The sequence below is a fragment of the Lathyrus oleraceus genome, chromosome 4 (genome assembly GCF_024323335.1).
Source record: "Lathyrus oleraceus cultivar Zhongwan6 chromosome 4, CAAS_Psat_ZW6_1.0, whole genome shotgun sequence".
Lineage (NCBI taxonomy): Eukaryota > Viridiplantae > Streptophyta > Magnoliopsida > Fabales > Fabaceae > Lathyrus > Lathyrus oleraceus.
In genome coordinates this window covers 147,413,539-147,430,514 of record NC_066582.1, presented here as the reverse complement: position 1 = coordinate 147,430,514, position 16,976 = coordinate 147,413,539, and positions in this window count along the sequence as shown.

Genomic DNA, 16,976 nt, shown 5'->3' with positions numbered 1-16,976 from the left:
TTGCCAAAGAAGAGGAGAAACCGTCCATTTCTTCGTATAAGCAGGCCACTGAGGTGGTGAAGAGTGGGGAAGCTCCTGGTTGGGGGAAGATGATAGACATCGCCGCCAAGAAAGACAGATTCGGGGTTGGTTATCAGCCGGGCCGAGGCTTGCCTGGACAAGGTAGAGGACGTCGTCCGTCGTTCACATTCACCAGTGTTGGAATGCTGGATCCAGATCACATCTGTATGGTGGGTGAAGAAGTTGACAGCGACTGTGAGATGGATCAATGGATAAAGTCGTGCGTACCAGGGATGGAAGTCCAGAACTGGAAGGCCGAAAAGATCATCACTGACACTCTACTTGAAGAGTAATATTTTTTGTTTTCAATTTTATTTGCATGGAAGCCATACGTTTTGCCCGAAACGTAATGGTTCACTGTAAGGGCCACCTCATGTTTCATTTTGCAAAATTTTGCATTATAAATAAAAGGATGTTTTCATTAAAAGCGGTGTTCCCTGTTTTTCATTTATTTTTGCAGTTTAAAAACAAAAATAAAAATAAAAATGGCAATGTTTTCATTTTCCTTTTCAATTTGTCTCGCTCCGGTTCTAAAGTAATGCATGAATCAACATTCATGCAGATGCGATTTCTCGCCGGATCTCATTGATAACAATCCTGTTACACCCTCATATGACTTCGACAATCCGATCTATCATGCCGAAGAAGAAGGCGAAGAAGATTGTGAACTACCGGAGGAATTAGCCAGGTTGTTGAAACAAGAGGAGAAGGTGATTCAGCCACACGAAGAGCAGGTTGAGGTTGTGAATCTGGGTACCGAAGAGGTCAGAAAAGAAGTAAAAATCGGGGCCGCTTTGGAGGCGAGTGTCAAGAGCAGAATGGTAGCATTGTTGAAAGAGTATGTTGATATCTTCGCCTGGTCTTATCAAGATATGCCAGGGTTGGATACCGATATCGTTGTGCACAAGTTACCGTTGAGAGCAGATTGTCCTCCAGTGAAGCAGAAGTTGCACAGAACTCGACCCGAGATGGCCATGAAAATTAAAGAGGAAGTGCAGAAGCAGTGGGATGCGGGTTTCCTAGCTGTCACTAATTATCCACCTTGGGTCGCAAATATTATGCCAGTGCCGAAGAAAGATGGGAAGGTGAGAATGTGTATGGACTACCGGGATTTGAACAGAGCTAGCTCGAAGGATGATTTCCCATTACCTCACATTGATGTGTTGGTAGATAATACAGCTCAATTCTCGGTGTTTTCCTTCATGGATGGCTTTTCTGGCTATAATCAAATCAAAATGTCGCCAGATGATATGGAGAAAACAACGTTCATCACACCGTGGGGCACTTTTTGCTATAAGGTGATGCCATTTGGTCTCAAGAACGCCGATGCTACTTATCAGAGAGCTATGGTGACTTTGTTTCATGATATGATTCATCATGAAATCGAATGCTATGTTGATGACATGATAGCAAAGTCCCAAACAGAAGAGGGGCATTTGGTAGATCTGGCCAAGTTGTTTGATCGGTTGAGACAATTCAGACTAAGGTTGAATCCGAACAAGTGCACTTTTGAAGTCGGTCCGGTAAATTGTTGGGGTTCATTGTAAGTGAAAAAGGAATCGAGGTTGATCCTGCTAAAGTAAAAACAATAAGAGAAATGCCTGAACCGAGAACAGAGAAGGAGGTTCGTGGTTTCTTAGGTAGATTGAACTACATTTCACGGTTCATATCTTATCTAACAGCCACGTGTGAACCTATATTCAAGTTGTTGAGAAAAGATCAAACGGTCAGGTGGAATAATGATTGTCAAGCGGCATTTGAAAAGATAAAAGAATATTTGCAGGAGCCTCCGATTCTGATGGCTCCTGTGGAGGGACGACCGTTAATTCTGTACTTGACGGTCCTCGAGGGGTCTATGGGGTGTGTATTGGGACAGCATGACGAGTCTGGTCAAAAAGAGCATGCCATATACTACCTTAGCAAAAAGTTTACCGACTGTGAAACAAGATATTCACTGCTCGAGAAAACTTGTTGTGCTTTGGTCTGGGCTGCTCGCCAACTGAGGCAGTATATGCTGGTTCATACCACTTTATTGATTTCCAAGATAGATCCAATCAAGTATATTTTTGAGAAGCCAGCATTGACCGGACGGGTTGCGAGATGGCAAATGATTTTGACCGAATATGATATACAATATACTTCTCAGAAAGCAATCAAGGGGAGTGTATTGTCTGATTATCTCGCCCAGCAACCTATTGAGGATTATCAACCGATGAAGTTTGAATTCCCTAATGAGGACATCATGTTTCTCAAATCGAAAGATTGTGAGGAACCAATCCCGGAGGAGGGGCCTGACCCTGAATCTGAATGGATTCTGATGTTTGATGGGGCCGTTAACGTGAATGGTAGCGGAGTTGGTGCTGTTTTGGTTACGCCGAAGGGATCCCACATTCCTTTTGCTGTCCGGCTAACATTTGAGTGTACCAACAACGTGGCTGAATACGAAGCTTGTATCCTGGGGATTGAAGAGGCGATTGATTTGAGGATCAAGAACCTTGTTATATATGGAGATTCAGCTTTGGTTGTGAATTAGGTTAACAGGAAGTGGTATACGCATCAGTCTTATTTAATTCCATACCGGGATTATACGAGGAGATTGTTGACGTTTTTCACCAAGGTGAAAATGCATCATGTGCCTAGAGAAGAGAATCCTTTAGCAGATGCTTTGGCTACTCTGGCCGCCTTGATTAAGATGCAATGGTGGAATCAGTTCCCCAGTGTTGAGGTGGGACGTCTGGATAGACCGACTTATGTGTTTGCTGTTGACACAGCGCCTGACGATGAGAAGCCGTGGTATTACGATATCAAGCGCTATTTGGAAACCCAAGAGTATCCTGAGGGAGCATCCAAGAAGGACCGAAAGACTCTGCGGAGGTTGGCCATGGTGTTCTACCTGAATAAAGATGGGGTTTTGTACAAGAGGAACTTTGATTGGGTCTTGCTCAGATGTGTTGATGACAAAGAAGCAAGCCAATTGATGGAAGAGGTTCACGAGGGGTCGTTTGGTACCCATGCCAGTGGGAATGCAATGGTGAAGAAGCTGTTGAGGGCAGGTTATTATTGGATGACAATGGAGGCCCAATGTTTCAATTTCGTGCTGAAGTGTCATAAATGCCAGATTTATGCCGACAAGGTGCACGTGCCTCCAAATCCGTTGAGTTTGATGTCGTCTTCGTGGCCGTTTGCTATGTGAGGCATCGATATGATTGGGAAGATTGAGCCTACGGCTTCGAATGGGCACCGGTTCATATTAGTGGCTATTGATTACTTCACCAAGTGGGTGGAAGCAGCCTCTTATGCAAACGTGACGAAGCAGGTCGTTGCCAGATTTCTCAAGAGGGACATCATTTGCAGATATGGGGTTCCCGAAAGAATCATTACTGATAATGGTTCTAATTTGAACAACAAGATGATGGCAGAACTGTGTCGAGAATTCAAGATCGAGCATCACAATTCTTCTCCTTATCGTCCAAAGATGAATGGGGCGGTTGAGGCGGCCAATAAGAATATTAAGAAGATTGTGCAGAAGATGGTTGTGACCTATAAGGACTGGCATGAGATGTTGCCGTTTGCATTGCATGGGTATCGAACCTCGGTGCGTACGTCTACTGGGGCAACGCCATTCTCACTTGTGTATGGGATGGAAGCGGTGCTACCGGTTGAGGTTCAAATTTCCTCTTTGAGAGTCCTGATGGACGTGAAGTTGCAAGAGGCTGAATGGGTAAGAACTCGGTATGAAGAGTTGAGCCTGATTGAGGAAAAGAGGCTGGCGGCCATCTGTCATGGGCAGTTGTACCAGCAGCGGATGAAGCGTACTTTTGACCGAAAGGTACGACCTCGGGTGTATCACGTAGGTGATATGGTGCTGAAAAGGATCCTTCCTCCTCAAAACGATCGAAGGGGCAAATGGACACCCAATTACGAAGGTCCATTTGTGGTCAAGAAGGTTTTCTCTGGCGGAGCCTTGTTGTTAACAACCATGGATGGTGAGGATTTTCCATCCCCTGTGAATACGGACGCAGTTAAAAAATACTTCGTATAAGAGACCCGCTGGACGAAAAGAATAAAATAGTCCAGGCAAAAATGGGCATCCCGGCGAACCAAAAAAAATGATGAAAAAGGTTCGGGCAAAAATTAGGGATAAAAAGGAAAAAATTGTACACCCGGCAAGTCGAAAACCCCACAAGGGCGGCTTGGGCAAAAAAGGGTATCCCGGTGGACTGAAAACTCGAAAGGGCGGTCCAGGCAAAAGAGGGATTGAAACGAACAACTGCGTCTAGCATGATCGTTTGTACTTTGGATATGACATGGATAATCCCTGGTAGGGATCGGTCGGAAGCGTCTTGTTCAGAAGGCAGAAAGTACGGAGAGTCTGAGGACATATGGGGTGTAACCGAGTTGAAACTCGATGAGATCGTGGTTTCACATTGCCATTAGGATAGATTTTTCCTTTTGTGCGCAATTACCTCTTTTCAGGGATTGCTTCCTTTGTATTGCTCAGTTAAGAGGCACACTTTTTCAATCAATAAAATGCATATTCAGTCAAATAATTTTGTTTTTGTTTTCATTACCGCTTTGATTGCAAAAACATCCAATTGTTTGTGATAAAGAATCTTTGCATTTTAAGACATACAGGTCCCTTCCAATGCATGCTCATGAGATTGGAAACTTGAAATCTTATTTGAAAGGGTGAGTGACCCAAGTGTTGAAACTTTAGCATACTTGGGGCACGTTTTATCTAATGATCTCTTTTGTAGGTGTTGTTAGACATTTTCACTCACTTGCAGGTTGTGATGTGAAACATGTTTGACAAAGAATCCCCGTGGAGTCCAATCAGGGACAAGAGAGTGAAGAATGGTGAAAAGACGGCGAAAGACGTACGACGATCCTGGATATTAATCAAGAAGACTCTTCAAAGTCTGAGGATTGGAAAGTCTGTATGAATCTAAGGAGTTCTCTCTCCGTCGACTACGGAGGAGTCGGGAATACAAGGTGATGAATCAGAGAAGTCCAGACGAGTCTGGGAGCTCTCAAAAGTGGAAAGCTGACACTGGATTTGGATGTTGAATACCAAGGTTCGACGAGTCGACGGGTGTTCTGAGCCAGACTTTCTTTGTTTCCCCAACCAGGGTTGGGATTGTTACCTCCCCAGCAGATTCAAGGTCTGTGACTTCCCTAGCAGGGTCGGGATGGTTATCTCCTTAGCAGGTTTGAGATCGGTGTTTCCCCAGCAACCAGGCCTGAAGGTTGCTATTTCCCAGCATAAGTGTCTGTGGGTAGCTATTTCCCCTGACAGGGTGGAGCTTGTAAATTCCCCAGCGAGTCGGAGATTGTTGTTTTCCCCACAGAGTGCGTTGGTAGTTTATTCCCCAGTGAAGTCCCCAAGCGGGTCGGGTGCAAAGGAGGTTACCCTTGGTGAGGGTGGCCTATTTCCCAGCAGCAGTGCTATTCCCCATCAGGGTGGAGATTGGAGTGCTATCGAGTTCCTCAGCATAGTGCCTTGAGCTCCCCAGAAGAGTCCCTTGAGGGGGATACTTTTTATGCATTCATCATGTAGATAAGCATAGCATATTGCATAATTAATTGCGTAGCATTTCCATGATTGTGGAGCATTACGCTAAAAAATATCATGCATCAGCATTGCAAGCATAAGCTAGTCTCAAGCCGTGGTTATTGCTTGAGAGGTGGTTTCGCCAGAAGGTGTAGATGTTACTCCGAGGAGTTTGGCATCATGATTTTAATCAACGATGTTCCCCAGTAGTGCGATATTGGAGGAAGGATTTCTGTCGGGCGGGGATGGAAAAGATAATCCAAGGAGTTTCGGGGTCCAAAAAGTAAAGAAAAGAGAAAGAGATAATCCCCAGTTGAGCGCAATTTGTTCGTTTGCTAGGGTTGAATAGAGGATAGCATGCTCATGGCTTGTTATCCCCAACATGGGTCGTTGGTACGCGTGCCGCCTCATTTATCACTATTCCTTTTGCCGATGCTGACAGGCATGAAAGTTTTCCGGTATTCAGACCGAGGTGGCGTTCAGGCCAGTTTTCCGGTATTCAGACCGTTGTGGCGTTCAGGCCAGCTTTCCGGTGTTCAGACCGAGGTGGGTATTCAGGCCAGTTTCCGATTTTTAGATCGAAGAAGTTTCCGACATTCAGGTCTAAGTACTTGTGGCACTCAGGCCAGTTTCCGATTTTCAGATCGAAGAAGTTTCCGACATTCAGGTCGAAGTACTTGTGGCACTCAGGCCAGTTTCCGATTTTCAGATCGAAGAAGTTTCCAACATTCAGGTCAAAGAACTTGTGGCACTCAGGACAGTTTCCGATTTTCAGATCGAAGAAGTTTCCGACGTTCAGGTCGAAGAACTTGTGGCACTCAGGCCAGTTACCAATTTTCAGATCGAAGCAGTTTCCATCGTTCAGGTCGAAGAACTTGTGGCACTCAGGCCAGTTTCCGATTTTTAGATCGAAGGAGTTTCCGGTGTTCAGGCCGAGGTGGGTATTCAGACCAGTTTCCGATTTTCAGATCGCAGAAGCTTCCGAAGTTCAGATCGATGCAGCTTGCGGCATTCAGGCCAGGTTTCCGGTATTCAGACTGAAATGGCGTTCAGGCCAATCTCTCGGTGTTCAGACCGATATCAATACTCATACTATGATGCTCAGTATTCAGACTGATGAGCGGCATTCAGGCCATGGTATTCCTGTGTTACCATTTATTTTGGTATCCAGGCCCATGTTCCTTTTCGGTGTTCAGGCCGACTTTCTCCTTACCAGACGGATTATTCTTTTGAGACTTGCTTCTTTGCCGATTCTGATAGGCCTTGTTAATTATTTTCCCAGCGAAGTGCAAATTGTTCGTCTGTTCTTGTTATTCAATCACTCTTCACCCTGATCATCTGAAAGCCGAGGCTATTCATATCGACAGGTTCATAGTGGATTGAATAGGGGCAGCTGTAACACCTCAAAATTTGCCCTCCTCTCTTGGGACTAGCTTTGCATATTGCATTTCATTTTGTAGGACATTAGGCATTACATTTTTGCATACCATGTGGAAACAATGAGCAAGTCATCCTCCTAAGTCTTTCTCAGAAGATGAAGAGGTTAAGAGATGCAAGCCTAAGGGTTTCATGAATTGATCACTAGCCATCTGAGGGTTTGTGCTTCAATTAGGGTTTCTTGGTTCCTCAAGGAGGTTGAGTATTATCTTGGTTGAAATGGTACATCATCATCATCCTCATGGCTATGTCCTTAGCAAAGATTTCAGAATTCATGCTCAGATTCCTTGGGATTAGGGTTTTGACCTCTGGTCAGCCCTAATCAGTTGCATTATACCAATCAGGGTTTTTCAAGGAGATGAGGTCTTTAATGAGATGGAGATCATCCTGTGATTTTATTGAGCTTGTATAAGCTAGGGTTTCATTTTGGTGCCATTTCATCAAGAGGTTGAGGCTCAAAGTCATCTGTGCATGTTCAAGTCATCTGTCAACCACAAAAGTCAACTGCAAGTCAACGGTTGGATTTGGAGGTGGGAAGTGATTAGAAATACTTCATTCATGTTCAAACAAGTCTCATTTGACATTTCAAACATCAACATTGAAGAATTTAAAGTCATGACAAAACTTTCCAAAAATAGAAAGTGACCTGTAATTTGAACTTGCCAAAAATGGAAAGGTTTTCAACTCAAGATTATATCATCAACAAAGCTTCAAATTAAATTTTGTTGAACATGAAAGTTGTAGATCTTTCTCTCCCATTTCCAAAAAGTCCAAGATTATCAATTTCTCATGTGTGGTTGAAGAGATATGATCAAAACATGGCAAAGTGTACTTGAAGATTCAAATGAGCATAACTTCTCAACCAAAACTCCAAATTGGATGGCTCTTTTTGCATTGCTCTTATTTTGATCTCTAGTTTCCAAATCTTGCATTACATGACATGCATTATCATCACATGAATATTTGGAAATTCACTTGATTTTTGGAGGGAAAATATGGAATTTAAAATTTGTGCATTGTTTAAGCATTCTACCATTGCATTTAGCTCCAAAACAGAATTTTGAGTGAATTTGATCACAAACGCGTGCACTGTTCACCATGCATTTTCATGCATAGGGTGAAAATCACAATTTGCATTTACACTCCATTTTGCTAATTCCATTTGCATTGGCTTAAACTTGATTAAGGCATGATTAGTAGAACATATATAAGCCTAATCTCTAACTGTTTTCAGCATTAACAATCACAATTACCAATTCTAGATCTAGAATCACAAAAATCTCAAAAATTCTCTCTCACTTTTTTTGCAAAATCCTTCAAACACTTGCACTTTTCCTTGATACATTCATGATCCTGAGCTATTATTGAGCATCTTTGGACGTGGAAACAGAGGAAACCACTACATTCGAGTTCATGTTCATAGTTTGAAGCTTTCATGGCAGTTGGAGATTCAGTTCGTTTCATGCATTGTTAAGCTTCCATTTCATCATCATCCATCTCAATAAGCATACTGGAAGAGGATTGAGGCGTGGAAAAGCTTGGAAACACGTGATTTCAAGTGCTGCTCATCAAGAGGTTACATTTTCGACCTCTTTAATTCTCAAAATCATTATGTATATCTTGTAGATCTTAGAATGGCGATGAATCTGCACTTTGAATCAACAAAAATGATGCTATATCCATGAAGATCCGTGCATTTAAAGTTTTGATGATGAACTTTGATTCCTTCGATCCATGCGTGTTTATGTGTTTTCTCATGAAATGTTCATAGATTCTTGTTGTATGATGAATGATGAGTTGATTGATGTGCATGTTTTTGATTTCTGGAACGTTTGAGCAAATTCTGGAAAATAGGATGAAGATGTTCATCGTGTTCTTCATGATTCATAGCCTGTCAAGTTTTCCTGCGTTTTTTCCTGCGGAACGCATAGCTTACATGTGGATTTTGCTGCGAGTTCATCTTGATTTCCTGCGGATTTTCAAATTAATCCTGCGCGCGCTTAGGGTTTGTGTGATAGAACGCAGTCGTTTTGGCCAGCGCACGCTATGTGGTTTCAAATGTTCCCAGGGTTCGATCCTTGGCCAGTGTAGTTTTTCAAATACCTTCACATATTTTCCATTTCCCTCCTTTGCCATATGTTTGCTTGTTCATACTTTTTTTTTTCTTCAACTTCACAAATTCATAACAAATTGAAAACTAAACCAAATTCATCCCAATTTTTTGCATCATGATCCTGATTCTTTCTAGTTTTTTATCATCATTTTTCCATAAATTGTGCATGGCTGAATATTTTTTGGTACTAGGATACTTGAACATGTATGCATTCTTGACCTTGCTTTGCCATATCATTTGTGAAATGCTGGTTTTTGATCCAATGAGTTTGAAATTTTGCATTCTATAACTAGACTCATTGCTTGACATTTTGGTGTTGATTTGGTATTTTTATCAATTCCCATTGCTGTTTTATGATCATGCTAAGGTAGGTGTGACAATGTGTGTCACACCTTGAGATGTTCAACTTGAATGATGAGTTTACCATGCCAAATGATCACCAATTGCCTTGATTTTTTGGATGATGCATATTATGGATGTTGTGATTGCTCATGATTTTTGTTGGAAATTTTGGAATCATTTCTGATTTGATTGAGATTTTTCATTCTGGATGGTCACATTTGAGCTTTTAAATTGCCTTGAATTTCATTTGATCATGAAATGCTTGTTCCTTATCCAATGAATGTGAAATTTTGCACACTATTTTTAGGCATGTTGAATGTTGTTTTGGCTTTGGTTTGAGGTTTTTACCATAATCCATCTCTGTTTTATGCCTATGCTAACTTGGTGTGACAATTTGTGTCACACATGTGCTTGTTGTGCTTGTCTTGACTTATGCTATGTGATTGCCATGCCTAATGATGTCCAATGCCTCTAATTTTTTGTGTGATGATCATATTGTATGCCCTGTTTACTCATGAATTTTGCCAAGATTGTTTGAATCATTTTTGATTTAATGTGCATTTGTTTCTTCTGATGTCACAATGTGGTCACAATTTGCATACCTTGCCATGTTTGGTTCATGAAATGCTTTTGGTTAAGGATATTGATGTGGGACCTTTTGGATTGTGTTCTTGATTGATTGAGGTTGATCCATGTTAAATTTCATGTTCTGTTTTGAATGTTTGACCCTTTTTTGACCCTAGGCTTTGACCTAGTGGTTTGGACTCACTGTTTGGATTGTGGATTTCAGGTTAAGCACATTACCATGATGGAGTTGCTCACTCATTTGAGTTGATTAGTTGGTTGATGTGGGATAACCTTATGTTGTTTTGTAGGTTGATGCCAAGTTATTTGTGTTGTGCCCATTGGCTTGTGGCTTGCACATTGTTGCTTAATGCCTTATCTGTCTGATTGTGTGATTGACTGTTGTTTGAGTGTTTGGACTTTGTACTGATTTGTCTGATGTTTCCACAGGTACATTAGTTGCTTTAAGTTCACTTTGAACTTTGCTTTGCTTGGTTGCTTAACCACTGAGGTATAACTCCTTTGACTTCATGTAGTCTGGAAGACCTGTCCTGTTATGTGGGCAGGCACCTGTCTGAAGCCCTCCTTAAGAGGCAATGCTTGTGTTTGTTTATCTTTTGTGCCAAGCAGGAAAAGTCCTCTTATGAGGCAATTGGCAGATAAAAGAGATGTGTAATCCATCTCCTGCTACTCAGTGTGTCATCCACTTTGCTCACACCTTGTGTTGATGCATTATGGATATTAACCCAAGATCTTTGTTGTGTCAGTCATATGTGGAGAAGAGTTCCAACTTTCTGAACTCCCACACTTTCATTTGTCTGAAGCTCTCCCAGGCCAGGGATAAGAGCTGTGAGGTCTTACCCTCACTTCCCATTTCATCTGCTTCACCCTAACTCTCAATGTTAGGGTTAAGAGCTAACTACACCCGATTCCAGTTGACTTGTGTTTCACAGCCTAACCTTGTATGAGCCCATTTGTTTGCATATAGTGTGTGTGCTTGCTTTGTGTGCTTGTATGTGTTTGCTTGTGTTGTTTAGGATAGCTTGCTGCCTGTGCAAGTTAGATAGAAACCTCAACCTAGGACTATTGTGGATTGCATGATAACTATTAGGCTCGAGTCAGTCTCCCTTTTAGTTTGTCATTTCCCAGTCTCTGGTTAGGAGAAAGTTTCTCCCCTGTTAAGGGGAACTATGTTGCCCTGATCCTCATACCAGATGAGGTACGTAGGCAGGAGATCGTACGAGATCTCTCCGGGCACCCTTTTTCTTTTTTGTGTGTGTTTGCTTTATAGTTATTAGGCTCGAGTGCCAGACTCCCTATTAACTTGTTTGTTTGTTAACTTTCTTGTGTGTGTTAGGAGATGGATGTAAGACCAGCGATTGGCAGTCCGTATCCTATTGGTGTTTGTTTGTGTGGAGTCTGACGTAAGTCCAGCGATTAGCAGTTGGTTTCCTGTGTGTGTTTGTTGGTTCGGAGTCTGATGTAAGTCCAGTGATTGGCATTCAATTTCCATGTTTGCCTGTTTGTGTGGAGTCTGACGTAAGTCCAGCGATTGGCAGTCGGTTTCTTGTGTGCGTGTTTTGTTTCGGCGTGCGTGAGCCGAACTACGGTAGCTCTGATTCTCATTCCAGATGAGATACGTAGGCATAGGATGCGATATCCTAGCGAGCCCGTTCCCCTCTTCTCCCATCTGTGTTGTTTCCAGTGTGTGTGTGCGCATTCTTTTGAGCAATGTTTAGCAACCTTTCTTCTATTCTTTTGAGCGTGGATCCCGTTGAGTACGACGGATGCGTAGGGGTGCTAATACCTTCCCTTCGCATAATCGACTCCCGATCCCATCTCTCTTTGGTCGCGAGACCATGTCTTTTCCAGGTTTACTTCGAGCGTTTCCTTTCCCTTTTTGGGATAAATAACGCAAAGTGGCGGCTCTGTTTGTTTTGTTTTTCCTCGCCGGTTGTTTTTCGCGTTGCGACACGTAGCTGGTGCACACCCTTTCCCTTCAGATCCCTAATCCAAGTGATGTGATGGTGGAGCCTGGAGACGTCCACCTCGATCCGGGCTTTAGCTCGGAGGCAGGTACGAGGATCTATTACCTTTGGCAGGGGATTGATCCTCTGTGACACAGCGCGTAGTTCAAACCATAGTCGCATCTAGCTGATCTCATGCCTCATCACAATGAATATAACTCAAAGCACAATTGCAACTAACCGGTATCACACGAAATAATTACTGGTGCAATTTAAAGCATAAACCACATATAGTCGGTCTAACGTCTCATAATTACGAATTCAACATATGGTTGTACCAAGCCCTATCAACATTTCGACATTATAGACAAATTTAAAGAACAACCATATCAAGTCGAACCGATACGGTATCAGCGTAAGCATATTTCAATGATTGTTGCATCAAGTCAGACCAGCATCTTACCAATAAAACACATACATCTTAACCCGACATACTCATGAATAAAGCATCAAAATATGGTCTCACAAAGAACTTAAGGTTATTTACACTTTAAGCAAATATTATTTATCTCTCTTTTCAACAAACAAAATCTATAAATTGCATGGATTAAAATTGAAACATTATGTTCCTCAGTTCCTAGTCAGCTCAAATTACGATTCAAATGAGCGTAATATAAAGGCAAAAGCACAAGCATGCAAAAGGTAATTATAAAAAGAAATATTGTTTACAAGCAAAGACATAAAACCCCGGCAAAATCTTCTAGGAATAAAACAAAAATAAAAGAAAAATGGGAGCAAAAAGATCCTCAAACATTAGTGCCTGACTCCAATACACTCGAACCATCTCCGACGTTCTCCCTAGGGACGTCTTGGAAGGTATCCAATTTGCCAAGAGCAATAGAAATACTGGGATAAAATCCTCGTGCCTGCTCCAACATCTGTTCTCAGACCCACTATGCAGATTCCATAACCCATTGAAGGGGATCTTGAGATTTCCTTCGCGTAACAACCAAGTTATCCTTTATGCCTTTCAGAACTATAGCCAAATCAACATTCTTCTGCTAAAGAGCTTTTCGATCCGCTTCGAACTTACAACACGCCTTCTCTGTGTCTTCAGAAGCTTTTTTCCAACGTTTCTTTCCATTGGCAAGAAAATCCTTCAACTCCACTATCCGAGTAGCCAAAGTCGATGGAGAACTGTATCGCTTCACCTTCTCCTGCAAAGAGTCAGCAAGCTCAGCCTTTTTCTGCAGCTTGACCAATTTTTACCCAGCCATGGAATTTTCCCTCTCAAGAGTCTTACACCTCTCTTCATTTCATTTTGCTCCCTTGCAAGGTCACCAAAATCTAATACATCATTATGATTGAAAGATACCATCGAAACCTGATATCTGAACCTGAACAGGATGCAAGAAGCATCCGCAACAAGACCCTGCATGTCACCTACGGATAGGTTCTGGATGAAAACTAGGTCCTCAGTTGCCACAACAACAACAAATTCCTTCGGGATGATGGGTACCCAAGATGGAAGAATGGCAGCGAGCCGGAAGAATAGAGTAAGTGTGGAAGTATCAATCTGTTTCTTCTTTTGCCGAGAAAGAGGCATTTCCCCAGGACCAAATCCTTCCTCATAGTTGAGCCCTTAATATCAAGCACATATATACTCTTTAACTTTTACCTCTTCAGAGGATAAAGGAATTAGCCTGATATGGTAAGAAGAAAGGGGCCGGCGAAAGTGAACTCGAGACCATTACTTGAAGAAACTACTCTTGCAACAACAATGGAGTACAATTGGGGTCGAGGACGAACGAAACAAAAAGTGAGCCTCAAGAGTAATAGGTTTCAGCAACATGAAACGTTTAAGGAAATTACCCCAATCATTGGTAAAAGGGTCGAACCAAGGGACATTGTGGCAAATGGAGATCAATCCCTGATCTGGGGCGTTATCTCGAGAAGTACGGGTTGCATAAAATAGATAAAAAAGAGCTCAAGATAAGGTTTCTAATATTTATGCTCAACACAGAGTTGGAACACCTTCATGTAATCCCAAGATCCCGAATGAAGTTACGATGGGGAAACTCTTAGATGGTTTATCATAGCTACCTCGAAATCAAAAAAGGGAAGACATACCCCCAACCTGATAAAGAGGCATACATACAGAGGAACCGAGCAGCCCTCAAAAGAGTTGTATATCGTCTCCGTCAGATCTACTGGAAGAATCGGCTAATCCAAGGGGTTGTAAACTATAATATAAACATTAGGTATAGCCACAATAGTGTTCAAAGTTGAAGGAGTCCTTAACACTTCATCGGCCCTCCAATAGTATTTGTCTGCATTATCCGACTCAACAAATTGAATCCCTTTTGAGTTAGTTCATCGACTTTAAAATGATCACCAGGTTTGATCCAAGATACAATATTAGACTTCCCTTAGTGCTCTAGATGACTTACAATTTCAGCGTCACTAGGCTCATGACATTCCCCCCCCCCCCCCCCCCCCCAATATAGAGCCAGATAAAGGCACTGACATACTCCCTCCTTTTCCATGAAGCTTTTATTTCTGCCTCAGTCAAGACATGGGGAGACATCAATTTCTCGATAGAATTCTCACCTCCTTCGACCTTCCCTGAAAGTAAAGCCTCTAAAGAATCTCTAGAAGAAAGGGAACTTGATTCAGATTCACCAATCATAGAAATGATATTCGATTCAAAATCCCCATTAATAGAAGAAAGGGAAAGTGATTCAGATTCCATTCCATTTTTCGAAGAGGAAGAAATGCTACCTTCCGAATGAGAGATTTAGTTCATAGAATTTCTTCTTGGCAAGCTCTGCATCATTTTGAATTATGTCACATAGTACCTGAAAGTTCATATAAGATTGGTAATTCACCTAAACCTATTTTAAATGGTTATTCATAACATTAGAAAATTATGAATTTAGTTACGATCGTAGTTTGAATATCTTTGTTAAAAAATTGTACTATAAATTCTGCAATAATTGATTATGGTTAAGGATTCTTTATGTACTTCTATTATGTATTATGATCATCATAAGAATTTTTTCATCAAAATTTTTTGAATAAGAATTTTTCTTATGGCTTTTGCAGCTAGCTTCTCCTTATAGATCTGATGGGTGCTTAGAACTTTTCAGCAAAATTGTAGCAACTTCGATATGGATAGTCATGATAACGTTACGGACTTTGTAGCCAATGTCGGTTTCTAATAATGTTTGTTTGTTGCTTCAAAAGCGTAAAAACCGGTCATAAGCATGGAATCATTTTACACCAATGTCGCAGAACACAAAAATGTCAAAGTCAACAAAATGCAAGCATTGTGGCTCTTTGATCAAATATAATGGTGGAACAATTGTTATGCTAGCTTATTTGAGAAGATGTGGCGATAATCCAAATAATGTGGTGAATGTGAAGATGCATGAACCATCTTCAAGCTCAATGGAAAATAGGGAAGCAGTTGTTAATTCATCCCCTTCGGTTCCCAAATTTGACTAAGAAGTAAGCCGAATGAACTTGACAAAAATATTTGTAGCCATGGAACTTTAGTTTCAAAAGGTAGAGCATCCATATTTATATAGGCTCATTTATGACTTACAACCAAAATTTTAGTTCCCATCACGCAATACATTGGCACGCGATATTTTGAAGATTTGGGACGTAGAGAAAGCAAAAATGAAGACTATTTTTTCAAAAAATTGTCGTCGCGTTTGTATCACTACCACACATGGACATCTCCCCAAGACTTTAATTACATGTGTCTCACGGGGCATTACATTGATAACAATTGGAAGCTACAAAAAAAGATTTTGAATTTTACTCAAGTCGCATACTACACATGAGAGATTATGGCCAAAACAATTAAGAAATGCTTAAATGGTTGGGAACTAAATCGTGTGCTTAGTGTTACAATGGATAATGCATCTTCAAATGATGTTGGAATTCAACATCTCAAAAGATTGCTTCTCTCTCAGAATGGCCTAGTTTTGAATGGAGAATACCTTCATACACGTTGTTGTGCCCACATATTAAACCTTATTGTGAAGGATGGGATGAAAGAAGATGATGATTTTGTTGTAAGAATTCGTGCAGCGGTGAGGTATGTGAGGTGTACTCCTTTGAGGTTCCAGATATTTAAGAAATGTATTAATCATGAAACAATTAGATGTAAAGGTTATGTTGGGAGAGATTGTGAGACTCGATGGAACTCAACATATCTAATGTTAAAGGGTGCATTAAAACATAATAAGACCTTTACAAAGTTAGAATTCAGAGATCGGAAATATTTTAATGAAATGAGTAAGGATAAATGAGTGTCTAGACCAGAAGATTGAGAGCATGTTGAGTTAGTCCTTCCATTTCCGCAGATATTTCATGAAGATACAAAGCACATTTTGGGATTTTCTAATGTGACATGCAACATGTATATGCTTGAGGTTTTTAGTGTTGGAAGAAGCATTTGAACACGTGTAACTCGAAAGATCAAAAGGTAAGGTCAACAACTATAAAGATGAAGGCAAAGTACAATAAATATTGAGGAAAACCTGACCACCTTAACATGTTATTGTTGATTGCAATGGTATTAGACCCTCGGTGTAAAGCTTGTGGTATGGATGACAGCTAGGATTTATGATACCGGTGATGCAGAATATTTGGAAACTAAATTAGATTCATATTTGAAGTTTATTTGTGATGAATACTCGGGTAGGGCAATGTCTCGTCTAGGTAGTTCAGTCAATATATCAGGTAGTTTTAATGCAGTTAACGATTTGTACCATTGCATTGAATTCTACAAGTCAAATGAGTGTAACACATCAGAGACAAAATTATAGAAGTATATTCAAGAAGAAGTAGAAAATCGTCCTCCAAATTTTGATGTGCTATAGTGGTGGAAGGTGAATTCAAACCGATATCCAATAATTGCAAGCATAAG